This window comes from Cupressus sempervirens, chromosome 9 (assembly GCF_028749045.1).
Source record: "Cupressus sempervirens isolate cs-2001-9-10 chromosome 9, ASM2874904v1, whole genome shotgun sequence".
In the NCBI taxonomy this organism is placed as follows: domain Eukaryota; kingdom Viridiplantae; phylum Streptophyta; class Pinopsida; order Cupressales; family Cupressaceae; genus Cupressus; species Cupressus sempervirens.
In genome coordinates, this window is record NC_143126.1 from 96,876,465 (window position 1) to 96,890,904 (window position 14,440).

The window sequence follows — 14,440 nt, forward strand, 5'->3', positions numbered from 1 at the left end:
TATATATATACTGATACATACATACATATATATATACATATATATATATATATATATATATATATATATATATATATGCAGATCTGAACATATAACCATGTATGTCTCTTTTTTTCTTCCACAAAGATTATATCTACAATTAAGAATAAAATATTTGCATTATAGAATGCATATAAGATTCTTCAATAAAATTAATCTACCCATATTGAGAATGCATATAAATATGAAACTTCTCAGAAGACATATGGAAGAAATGAAAAAGATAGAGAATGCATGATGCAAAAATAGCATAAATAAAATCACGAGAATCTACCCAGATTCTGATGCTAAATCGCTCTTCCTCAGAAAATTCGCAAAGCAAGGTCCTCTCTTCTTCAGAATTCTCGAGTCCTCCAATGCTCCAATTGCTCTCCCAATGCCATGTCTAAGCTTCTATGAATGCCTGACTATAAAGAGCTTTTAGGAAACATCTAGAATGCTTCTAGAAACAGCTGGAAGGTGTCACCAACTAAGCATGGGTCTTTTCCAACCTTCAAAATAAGCCATAGGGTTGTAGACACCATGTGCTTAATTGATGCACTAACCCCTGTGTTGTTCACACTTGAGAAATAGAGAAGTGCGCTAACTCCCATGCAAGCTTATAACTCCAATTCACTTTTTATATAATTTCTATTAAAATATTTATAACTTTCATTTTAAATTTTATAATTTTTATTATTATTATTTATTTATTACTTTATTATTATTTTATTATTATTATCAATTTTAATTTCTAATTTTCTTTTATTTAATTCAATTTTCCTTAATAATTCACATTTAATTAATTACAATCAAAATATCAAATAACATGATATTTTATATTAATTTTCTCAAATAATTAATTTATTAATTAAATCTATTTATTAAGACTTAATTAATAGAAAATTCACCATAGACTTCCAAGATAAAATATGAAAACCCATCATAGAGAAAATCACTCAAAATCAGTCTAAAGGGTTAAAAATCACGAATTATGTCATCCGACACATTCGGCGGGTAAAATATCTAGATAGTTGTCTTACCTCACTAGGACAATTGGCTTAAAGGTTTGGGATTTGTACTTGAGAATTTATCTCCCTTCTCTTATCATTGAGATAGTATAATAGGGTACGTTAATCCTGGCAATTCAAAGAAGTCGATACCCGGTACCTGCAACCTGCAAAAAAACCATGCATGTACATACAATATATATATAATGCTAAGCTAAACAAACAATGGCAGGAAGTGGTGCATCATGTAGATCCTGACTAAGCAGGTGACTATGACTCCCTTCCTTAACCACATCAGACATGCCATACAATAAGAAAACACGCACACCATACACATGCAAGTATGGGGTAAGTATCCATAATAAAACACATAAGATAATATATCATCAATAATAACTGAAAATAGTATAATGATCATCATGTATGCATGAAATGTAAATTCTAAATGATCTCATCATATAACCACTAAATTCATAACATAATGTCTGATAGTGTCAAAACAATACCACTAATCCATCAACATAAGACTAGTCTATCATAGTCTAATAATAATAACAATGTCCAGAAAAGATGTGGACGAGGGTAGGCACTACATCCATCCCCCCTTGGGTTAGGCTTACTCTTAGAAGCCTACAAACAAGTAGGGATATAATTCCCTCAATCTAGCTACATCCTCCCAAGTAGCTGAAGAATCATCAGTAGGGTCCCATTGGACCCTTACCTTCTCGATGGTTCGACCCCTGAGGGTCAATTCTCGCTGCTCCAGAATACGAACCAGCTCCAAAGCCAGCTGCCCATCCTCTACCTGCAACACATTCCAATCAAGGACATGTATAATATAAGAAATATACTACTGAAGCACTGAAATATGGAAAATATCATGAATGTGAGCTAGGCTGGGCGGTAGAGCAAGAGGGTAAGCAACCGGGCCAATCCTCTCCAAATTCTTGAATGGTCTCACAAAGCGAGGTGCTAGCTTAGAACCCTTTCCATATTGGATTGGACTCTTTTGTAGTCACACTCTCAAGAAAACCATATCACCCACAAAAAACTGCTTATCAGTCCTATGAGCATCGGCATACTTCTTCTGCCTATCCTGTGCCGTAGTCAAATGCTCACGGATATGCACTACCTGTTGCTCCATATCACAAAGCATCTCAGGACCCAACAGGATGCGATCCTCAAGGCTGTCCCAACTCAATGGTGTACGACAAGGACGTCCATATAATGTCTAAAATGGTACTATACCAATAGAACTATGATACCTATTGTTGTAAGCAAACTCCACTAAGTACAAATAGTCCTCCCAATGTTTCTGCCTATCCATCACATACATTCGTAACATATCCTCCAAAACTTGATTCACCCTCTCTGTCTGACCATCAGTCTCTGGATGATATGCCAAACTAAAGTTTAATTACACTCCAAGCTCATGCTGCAGCGATGTCCAGAAAGCAAATGTGAATACAGGATCCCTGTCAGAAATGAACTTTCTAGGAATACCATGTAACCTCACAATATCACGCATAAAGACATTAGCTACAAAAGGTATTGTGTAGGAAGACCTAATCGGTTAAAAATGCGCCACCTTAGTCAACCGATCAACGGTGACAATGATAGCATCATGACATCGAGTTGTCATAGGTAATCCCACAATAAAATCCATGGAGATGATATCCCACTTCCAAGAAGGAATGAGATTTGGCTGCAAAAGTCCAGCCAGGTGTTGATGTTCTGCCTTAACTCTCTGACACTCAAGGCACCTAGTCACAAAATTGATAATATCTTGCTTCATCCCAGACCAAAAGAACAAACGTCTCAAATCAGCATGCATCTTCTTGACACATGGATGTGCTGAGTAAGGTGTACGATGGGCTTCTGCTAGTATCAAGGTGTGAAGCTCATTTGAAAATGGCACATAAATCCTCCCCAAATGTCTCAAAAGACCATCTAACTCTCGAATGTAACCTGCAAACTTACCTTCCAAAGATCTTCTTGAATCAATGTCTCTGCACACTTCCTAATACCAAGAATCCATAGTAAGTGCCTAAAGAATCCGACTCCTCAAATCCACACTAAGAGTCATCGATGATAACACATGTCTCCTGTGACTCAAAGCATCCGTCACCACATTCTCCTTACCCTGAATGTACTTAACCTCAAAATCATACTCGCATAAAAACTCCATCCATCGCCTCTAGAGAGCATCCAAATTAGGCTGAGTAAAAATATACTGAAGACTATGATGATCGCTATGTAGCTCAAATCTATGCCCCAACAAGAAATGTCTCTTGTCAAAGCATGAACTATTGCTACTAACTCAAGATCATGTGTAGGATAATTTAACTCATGATCCTTGAGCTTGTGTGATTCATACTCAATCACCCGTCCATTTTGCTTTAACACTACCCCAATCCCTTCAAGAGATAATAACCAGCTAAACCCATGAAACTACGAATCTTTGACACATTAGTCAGTGTCGACCAATCTATTATCTCTTGAATCTTTGTAGGATCCACTGAAATACCATCACCTAAAATAACATGCCCTAAATATTGAATCTCCATTTTGAAGAATTCACACTTAGCCGCATTAGCATAAAGCTGATTGTCCCTTAAACACTACAATACCAACCGCAGGTTTTCCTCATGCTCCTTTTGAGTCTTAGAATATATCAATATGTCATCAAGAAAAACAAGTACAAACATATCTAGATATGATTAGAACACACCATTCATCAAACTCATGAAAATCGATGGAGCATTAGTCAATCCAAAAGGTACCACTGTGAACTCATAATGCCCATAACAAGTTCGAAAAGTAGTCTTGTGAATATCTGCTTCCTTAATGCGAAGCTGGTGTTATCCTGACTTAAGATCAATCTTGGAGAATACTGTAGCTCCCTTGATCTGATCGAATAAGTCATCAATCCTAGGCAAAGGATACCTATTCTTAATAGTCACCTTATTCAACTATCTATAGTCAATACAAAGGCGCAAAGAACCATCTTTCTTCTTCACAAAGAGCATTGGAGCTCCCCATGGTGATACACTAGGTCGAATGCTCCCTTTGGCCAGAAGTTCCTCTAGCTGAAGACGTAGCTCACCCAATTCTTGAGTAGTCATGCGATAAGGAGCTTTAGACATAGGCTCTGCTCCAGGAATCAGATAAATACTAAAGTCAATGTCCCTCTTTGGAGGCATGCTTGGAATCTCTCTTAGAAAAACATTTGCATACTCCTGCAAAATTGGGTGATCTAAAGTCTCCCTTATGGAATCTTCCTCATCAAGATCATTTACCATAACATCAAATATCTGACATCCCTTACGGAAACTTCACTTCAATTGCATAGCAAAAATCATCCGCAAAGATATAGGCCTCGGTATCCCAACTATCTGCACATCATTCCCTTGGTCATCTTGGTACCTAATAATCTTCTTCCTGCAATCTATACTAGCTTTATGAGATCCAAGCTAGTCCATGCCTAAAACCACATCATATGAACCAAGGGGTATGACTCAAAGATCCACTACCGTATCAAAACTTCCTAAACTAAGCCCACACTTATGAACTATAGAATCTGTAGAGACCTTAATGCCTGAGGCTAGTTCCACTTGCCAACCATGATCTTGCTTCACCGCATCCAGCTTACACTTAGAAACTATAGATGGTGAAATAAATGAATCTGTACCTCTTGAATCAACAATACTGAAAGAGATATACCTCTAATAGCACCTGTGGCCTCAACCACTGTTCCCTGATGATCTGCCTTACGCTGATCAACTGCTGCAAAAACTCTATGAGCTCTACCGGCATCACCAACTGTAGGCTTTGAAATGGTAGGTCTAGGTCCTGAAAATTTAGGTGCTTGCTGAGGACACTGAGCTGCATAATGTCTAATCTGACCACATGAAAAGCATTCTTTATTTCTGCCAGAACCTCTTAACATAGGTGGTACATTTGATTGCTGACAACTATTCTTGCTCACAAAAGACTGGCTACTTTGAGCTGGCTGATTGGTCTGGTTCTATTTATTGCATTGAGCATTGCGATTGTTCTTGGTTTTAGAACCTTTGCCACCACCTTGAGCTTTAGAATTCAAGCCCTTCTGTTGCTGTGTCTGTTGAGACTGCTGCTGATACTGTTTCTCCTTAGAGAAAGAAAACTTATTGTTACCACCTGAATTGTAGTTGCTTTTAGATCCTAATGCGGCTGACACTCCTACAAAATCACCTTGACTAAGGTTGACACTTTGCTCAACAAGGATAGCTCGATGCACCGCATCCTTGAGGGTTTTTGGTTCAAATACCTTAACTCCCCCAGTAATACGGTTATTCAAACCCCTAATAAAATGTTGTGTCAACTGAGCTGAATTTTCACCGAACCCTAAAAAAGGCATAAGCTCATAAAACTTACGCTCATACTTGGTCACTGACAAAGTGTGTTGCCTGAGATTATGAAATTCATCAGCCCTTTGTTGTTTCCATTCCTCTGGTAGGAATTGTTCACTAAAACTCTCTAGGAATAACTCCCATGTGACACTACTCATATCAATTCCCAACTTCTTCTCCTCTAGCGTCCACCAAGTGGCCCCAAAATTCTCTAGATTAGTGATCGCAAACCTTGCCTTAACATTGTTGTTGAACTCTTGCATTGCAAAATCCCTGTTCTGAGAAATAAGCCACTGTTCGGCCACATAACCAAAACCTTGCCCATTGAAAGGCCTAACCTTGGATCTTGAAAGATCCTTCATCTGAGTGGACACAATGGACCTCTGACGTTTCTTCTGAGGACTTCTAAATCTAGGTCTGTGCTCTTGTTCTGTCTGATGCACTTTAGGTTGTTCTTGAACAAGAAGTAGACATTCTAGAATAGTCTACATCATCTGCCTCAAACCGACCTCTTCAGACTCAGCTTGGTCCTCTCTACGACTCTCTTCCTGCTACCTACTAGAGTGCTCTTCCTTGCTCTCTACATGAGCCAATCCCTCATGGGAAGACCCATGGACACTGATAGTTCTGCCATGTCCATGACCTCTACCATGACCTCTAACAGAAGACCTAGTCCTAGACACCATCCTACAACAGTACAAGCTACTAAGTTCAGTTCTATGTCTAGGTTTAAGTAAAATTTCCAGTTTTGAAGCTAAGTGTTGAAGTATGAAAAATATTCAACTAACAGTTTAAGTCCTGTTTCAATTCACCTAGATCAAGTTTGGAAAGTTACACTTAATAGTTCATAGTCCCAGTTGTTTCAAAATATCTAGAGCTCCCAATGTAGAAACCTGGCTCTGATACCAAATGTAATGCCCCGCCAAGGGATCCAAAGAATTAACCTAGAATTTCACTAAAATTAGTAGCATTTTTTTTATGCAAGTAAACACCACATATAACTTATGCACAATAACGGAAGCAATAGAAATGTCCATCTGAAAATTAAACATAACATAAATAACATATTACATTCTTTAAAATCCCTTAACGTTGAATTACATACATGAATCCATATAGTACAACATCCACATGAAATAATAATGATAAGTCCAATATTTATACATTACATTTCAAATACTTAATCATCCACTATACATGTCACAGGGTATGACAAGCTCAAAAGAATATACATACATAGAATAAGGTACATCATCCTATTCTAATCCATGATACATCAAAGTAGAGATAATCACATGATACACATGATACACCATCATAGAAAACATATACATCCATCATAAAGATCAAACATAATAAACTAAGTGCACGGTTCCTCCCAACCATCAATAGCATCATTAGACCATCGTGGATCCTAGCCATCCCTCCATGTGTAACATTCCAAATCACCGAAGAGATCATCGGTATTACATAGTAGGAATGTCACTCCTAATAAATACAACATCATATATAGAAGTAATCTAACATGCAAATAAAAGTATAAGATAACATCATCTAACATATGCTAATCATCAATGAAAAAGGATACATATCCACCATTATGAAGGACACATCAGCCACGATGTCTCAATGAATCTCAAAATGATAAGAGTGGAAAATACACTACCACCCGATCATGTGGTACCTAAGTGGTCCACACCCACCATGCTAAGGAGATAATCTCAAGTCTCAAACAGGCTATCAAAATCACATAGCACATATCTCTATAAGTCCAGGAATCCTAAAAGTATACTAACTCAAAGGTTCCAAACACAAAATCTGACATCTAATCCCAGAGGCACACAATGACATGTAGGAACCTACTATGCAAGCGAGAAAGTGTCATCGCAATTATCATGTACAAGTTACCCTAGCAGTTAGCTAAACTCCATGGGTCCATACTGATTTCATGCGGCCACTAGTATCCTCTCATACTGATGAGGCATACTACGGAATGCAAGGTCACAACCATGCATCTCACTACTCCCATCCTAGTCTGTACAAGCACTCAAGGCATGGGCGAGAACAAAACACTTATCTTTTTAAGTTCATTCAATTAGTATTAGGTGTGAATGTTATCGCTTATTAATCCAACTTACAATGAGTTACCTTGGCAGCCTCTTAAAGCCCCAGCCCCCATTGCAGGCCACTTCCCATCACTACATGCAGATATCCTACCCTAATGCTCATGAAATCATAAATCTCAATATCACAAAAGATAATCCATAAAATTATCAAATATGCATAAAAGCATCAGATCTCCATGAGCTAACATCCATAGAAAATCATGAACACAACAACTCTCTATTGGCAACTGAAGTATCACTGATAATGAAATATCCAATGGTTTTCAATAACCAAAAAATATATATATCAATCATACTAATCGAAGACTCCAAAAATGGTTGAGTCAAACATGTCACAACATGACATCATCAAAAATAAATCCACATTTTAGTCCCATCATGGCGACTAGAAAATAAACCAAGGATAACTGATCGATGACCAAAAATAATGGTTAATTCAAGTGTCTCATACATAAGAATCTCAACTATAACAATCAGTAATCACAACCAATACATAGAGCATTCCATCACATAACCATGGTTGGGTTTATAAAGATCAAGATTAAAACATCACCATGTCTCCATAATCACATAACCCCCAAGCTTCTGGTAGATGTCCTATACTGATCAACACTAGTCAACCCAAAACCCAACACAATAGCATAAATAATACACAATGCAAACACATGTTTTGGTTTTACAACTTGGGTTTAAATGTAGAGATCTTAGTTTAAGTTTCCAAGTCTGAAGAATGAATGGAGGAATACATATATTGTTTTTGGATAAATAAAAATTTTCCTAATTAGAACTAAAAATCCATTTTCCAATTAATAACATTTGGTTGATACATCCCCCACCCAACTATCAATTCCTTATTTAATAATTTAAAACATTTAAATTATTAAATAGTTGAAAGTTATTAAAGAGTCACCTTATGAAAATAAACCTTCAATATAAATCATTTATCAAATAAAAATAACTTAAATTTATAAATAACATATTTACAGATTACATATATACATACATAGATGCATAAATAGATATATATGTGTGTGTGTGTGTGTGTGTGTGTGTGTGTGTGTAAATATATTAATACGTTTTCATAAAATTTATTTAACAACTTCGATTGACTTCATATTATATAGCAATGAGAAAACGATTGTTTATAAACATTTTTTCCTTGCGTCACATTAACATTAGTAACCCTCAAAACACTTGCTGCAGTACATAGTACCTGCAGTCATAGGCACTGCACCGACAGTGGGTATGTAATACCCCTGTCACTGCAGACCTAGGATGGCAGGTTTCTGCCTTTCACTGACGCGGGGTACGAATCGTGCCCACGACATATAATATATATACTTGTTTCATGCGATATGAATTGTGATGCGATTTAATAAATTTTCCACTGAGATTTTATCAATCGCTCAATTCGGTGCATTATATACATAGGTATATGTATGTATGCATGTATGTATGTATGTATGTATGTATGTATGTATGTATGTATGTATATATATATATATATATAAATTCAAATTTTATAATTGATATATATATATATATATATGTATATGTATACATTTATACACATATATACATATAACCATGTATGTCTCTTTTTTTTTTCCACAAAGATTATATCTAAAATTAAGAATAAAATATTTGCATTATAGAATGCATATAAGATTCTCCAATAAAATTAATTTACTCATATTGAGAATGCATATAAATATGAAACTTCTCAGAAGACATATGGAAGACACGAAGAAGAAAGGCAATGCATGATGCGAAAATAGCATAAATAAAATCACGAGAATCTACCCAAATTCTGATGCTAAATCGCTCTTCCTTAGAAAATCCACAGAGCAAGCTCCTCCCTTCTTCAAAATTCTCGAGTCCTCCAATGCTCCAATTGTTCTCCCAATGCCATGTCTAAGCTTCTATGAATGCCTGAATATAAAGAGCTTTCAGGAAACATCTAGAATGCTTCTAGAAACAGCTGGAAGGTGTCACCAACTAAGCATGGGTCTTTTCCAACCTTCAAGATAAGCCATAGGGTTGTAGACACCATGTGCTTAATTGATGCACTAAACCCCATGTTGTTGACACTTGAGAAATAGAGAAGTGCGCTAACTCCCATGCAAGCTTATAACTCTAATTCACTTTTTATATAATTGCTATTTAAATATTTATAACTTTCATTTTAACTTTTATAGCTTTTATTATTATTATTTATTTATTACTTTATTATTATTTTATTATTATTATTAATTTTAATTTCTAATTTTCTTTTATTTAATTCATTTTTCCTCAATAATTCACGTTTAATTAATTATAATCAAAATATCAAATAACATGATATTTTATATTAATTTTTTCAAATAATTAATTTATTAATTAAATCTATTTATTAAGACTTAATTAATAGAAAATTCACCATAGACTTCCAAGATAAAATATGAAAACCCATCATAGGGCAAATCACTCAAAATTAGTCTAAAGGGTTAAAAATCAAGAATTATGTCATCTGACACATTCGGTGGGTAAAATATTCAGATACTTGTCCTACCTCACTAGGACAATTGGCTTAAAGGTACACTCATCCTGGTAATTCAGGAAAGTCAATATCCAATACCTGCAACCTGCAGAAAAACCATGTATGTACATACAATATATATAATGCTAAGCTAAATAGACAATGGCAGGAAGTGGTACATCGTGTAGATCCCGACTAAGTAGGTGACTACGACTCCCTTCCTTAACCACATCAGACACACCATACAATAAGAAAATACGCACACCATACACATGCAAGTATGGGGTAAGTATCCATAATAAAACACATAAGATAATACACCATCCATCTTATCATCAGTAATAACTGAAAATAGCATAATGATTATCATGTATGCATGAAATGTAAAATCTAAATGATCTCATCATATAACTACTGAATCCATAACATAATGTCTGATAGTGTCAAAACAATACCACTAATCCATTAACATAAGACTAGTCTATCATAGTCTGATAATAATAACAATGCCAAGAAAAGATGTGGACGAGGGTAGGCACTACATTTGCATTGAATTGTTGCTGGAATTCATACTCATATTTGCTCATATTCACATACGCAAAGATCAAGTTTGACAAAAAGTTCACCAGATTTAACCACGGTTAACTTCAGTTGACTAGTTTCGAAAACAATTTTGAAATAACATAAGACTAGTCTATCATAGTCTAATAATAATAACAATGCCAAGAAAAGATGTGGACGAGCGTAGGCACTACATTTGCATTGAATTGTTGCTGGAATTCATACTCATATTTGCTCATATTCACATATGCAAAGATCAAGTTTTACAAAAAGTTGACCAGATTTAACCACGGTTAACTTGAGTTGACTAGTTTCGAAAACAATTTTGAAATAATTAAATGAAATTATTTAATTAACTAGAGTACGTACTTCTAATTAATTAAACAAAGGTATAAATAATTAAATGAGAAGCCATTCCTAATTAATTAAATGAAGTTATTTAATTAAATAAGAAAATTATCTCTAATTAATTAAAAATTATTTAATTAAATAGAAAAAGAATTTATGAGAGCATATCTCATTTTATTAAATTAAATATCTCAACAAAATCTCTCTTCAGTTCAAAAAGGGAAATTTTCAGTTCACTATTGATAAAAAATGAGTTAAATCAGTTAACTCCTTTTTTTACTCAAATTGAATTAGTTAACTCCTTATTTCACTCAAATTAAATATGTTAACTCCCTTTAATTTGGAAATCTCCCTTTATGACTGAACTTCACCTTTAATCCTGACCGTTGATTGAAATCGATCTCAACCATTGATTAATTTCAAGAAAGTCTATTTAAGAGACGCTCATCTCTTCATTTTGAAAAGTTGAATGAGAATTTGCATCGAATTGTTGCTAGAATTCATACTCACATTTGCTCATATTCACATACACAAAGATCAAGTTTGACCAAAAGTTGACCAGATGTAACCACAGTTGACTTGAGTTGACTAGTTTCAAAAATAATTTTGAAATAATTAAACAAAATTATTTAACTAAATGGAGTACTTACTTTTAATTAATTAAACAAAGTTATATAATTAAATGAGAAGTCATTCCTAATAAATAAAATGAAGTTATTTAATTAAATAAGAAAAGTGTCTCTAATTAATTAAAAATTATTTAATTAAATGTAAAAAGTAATTATGAGAGCATATCTCATTTTATTAAACTAAATATCTCAACAAAATCTCTCTTCAGGTCAAAATGGGAAAATTTCAGTTCACTATTGATCAAAAATGAGTTAAATCAGTTAACTCCTTTTTCTACTCAAATTGAATCAGTTAACTCCTTATTTTACTCAAATTAAATATGTTAACTCCCTTTAATTTGGAAATCTCCCTTTATGACCGAACTTCACCTTTAATTCTGACTGTTGACTGAAATCGATCTCAACCGTTGATGAATTCTAGGAAAGTCTATTTAAGAGACCCTCATCTCTTCATTTTGAAAGGTTGAATGAGAATTTGCATCGAATTGTTGCTGGAATTCATACTCACATTTTCTCATATTTACATACACAAAGATCAAGCTTGACAAAAAGTTGACCAAATTTAAGCACGGTTGACTTGAGTTGACTAGTTTCAAAAAGACTTTTAAAATAATTTTAAAAAATTATTTAATTAAATGGAGTACTTACTTCTAATTAATTAACCAAAGTTATTTAATTAAATGAGAAACCATTTCTAATTAATTAAATGAAGTTATTTAATTAAATAAGAAAAGTGTCTCTAATTAATTAAAGATTATTTAATTAAATAGAAAAAGTAATTATGAGAGCATATCTCATTTTATTAAATTAAATATATCAACAAAATCTCTCTTCAGTTCAAAAAAGGATATTTTCAGTTCACTTTTGATAAAAAATGAGTTAAATATGTTAACTCCTTTTTCTACTCTAATTGAATCAGTTAACTCCTTATTTTACTCTAATTAAATCTGTTAACTCCCTTTAAATTGGAAATCTCCATTTATGACTGAACTTTACCTTTAATCCTGACCGTTGATTGAAATCGATCTCAACCATTGATGAATTCCAAGAAAGTCTATTGAAGAGACCCTCATCTCTTTACTTTGAAAGGTTGAATGAGAATTTGCATCGAAATGTTGCTAGAATTCATACTCACATTTTCTCATATTCACCTAACCAAAGATCAAGTTTGACCAATAGTTGACCAGATTTAACCACGATTGACTTGAGTTGACTAGTTTCAAAAATAATTTTGAAATAATTAAACAAAATTATTTAATTAAATAAAGTACGTACTTCTAATTAATTATACAAAGTTATTTAATTCAATGAGAAGCCATTCCTAATTAATTAAATGGAGTTCTTTAATTAAATAAGAATGTCATCTCTAATTAATTAAAGATTATTTAATTAAATAGAAAAAGTAATTATTAGAGCATATCTCATTTTATTAAATTAAATATCTAAAACAAATCTTTCTTCAGTTCAAAAAGAGAAATTTCCAGTTCACTATTGATCAAAAATGAGTTAAATCGGTTAACTTATTTTCCTACTCAAATTGAATCTGTTAACTCCTTATTTTACTCAAATTAAATCTGTTAACTCCCTTTAATTTGGAAATCTCCCTTTATGACTGAACTTCACCTTTAATCCTGACCGTTGATTAAAATCGACCTCAACCGTTGATGAATTCCAGGAAAGTCTATTTAAGAGATCCTAATCTCTTCATTTTGAAATGTTGAATGAGAATTTGCATCGAACTGTTGCTGGAATTCATACTCACATTTGCTCATATTCACATACGCAAAGATCAAGTTTGACCAAAAGTTGACCAGACTTAACCACAGTTGACTTGAGTTGACTAGTTTCGAAAAGAATTTTCAAATAATGAAACAAAATTATTTAGTTAAATGGAGTACTTACTTCTAATTAATTAAAAAAAGTTATTTAATTAAATGAGAAGTCATTCCTAATTAATTAAATGAAGTTATTTAATTAAATAAGAAAAGTGTCTCTAATTAATTAAAGATTATTTATTTAAATAGAAAAAGTAATTATGAGAGCATATCTCATTTTATTAAATTAAATATCTCAAAAAAATCTCTCTTCAGTTTAAAAAGGGAAATTTTCAGTTCATTATTAATCAAAAATGAGTTAAATCAGTTAACTCCTTTTTCTACTCAAATTGAATCAGTTAACTCCTTGTTTTACTCAAATTAAATCTGTTAACTCTCTTTAATTTGGAAATCTCCCTTTATGACTGAACTTCACCTTTAATCCTAACCATTGATTAAAATCGTTCTCAATCGTTGATGAATTCCAGGAAAGTCTATTTAAGAGACCCTCATCTCTTCATTTTGAAAGGTTGAATGAGAATTTGCATTGAATTGTTGCTGGAATTCATACTCACATTTGCTCATATTCACATACACAAAGATCAAGTTTGACCAAAAGTTGATCAGATTTAACCACAGTTGACTTGAGTTGACTAGTTTCGAAAAGAATTTTGAAATAATTAATTTAAAATTATTTAATTAAATGGAGTACTTCTAATTAATTAAACAAAGTTATTTAATTAAATGAGAAGCCATTCCTAATTAATTATATGAAGTTATTTAATTAAATAGGAAAAGAGTCTCTAATTAATTAAAGATTATTTAATTAAATGGAAACAATAATTATTAGAGCATATCTCATTTAATTAAATTAAATATCACAACAAAATCTCTCTTCAATTCAAAAAGGGAAATTTCCAGTTCACTATTGATCAAAAATGAGTTAAATCAGTTAACTCCTTTTTCTACTAAAATTGAATCAGTTAACTCCTTATTTTACTCAAATCAAATCTGTTAACTCCCTT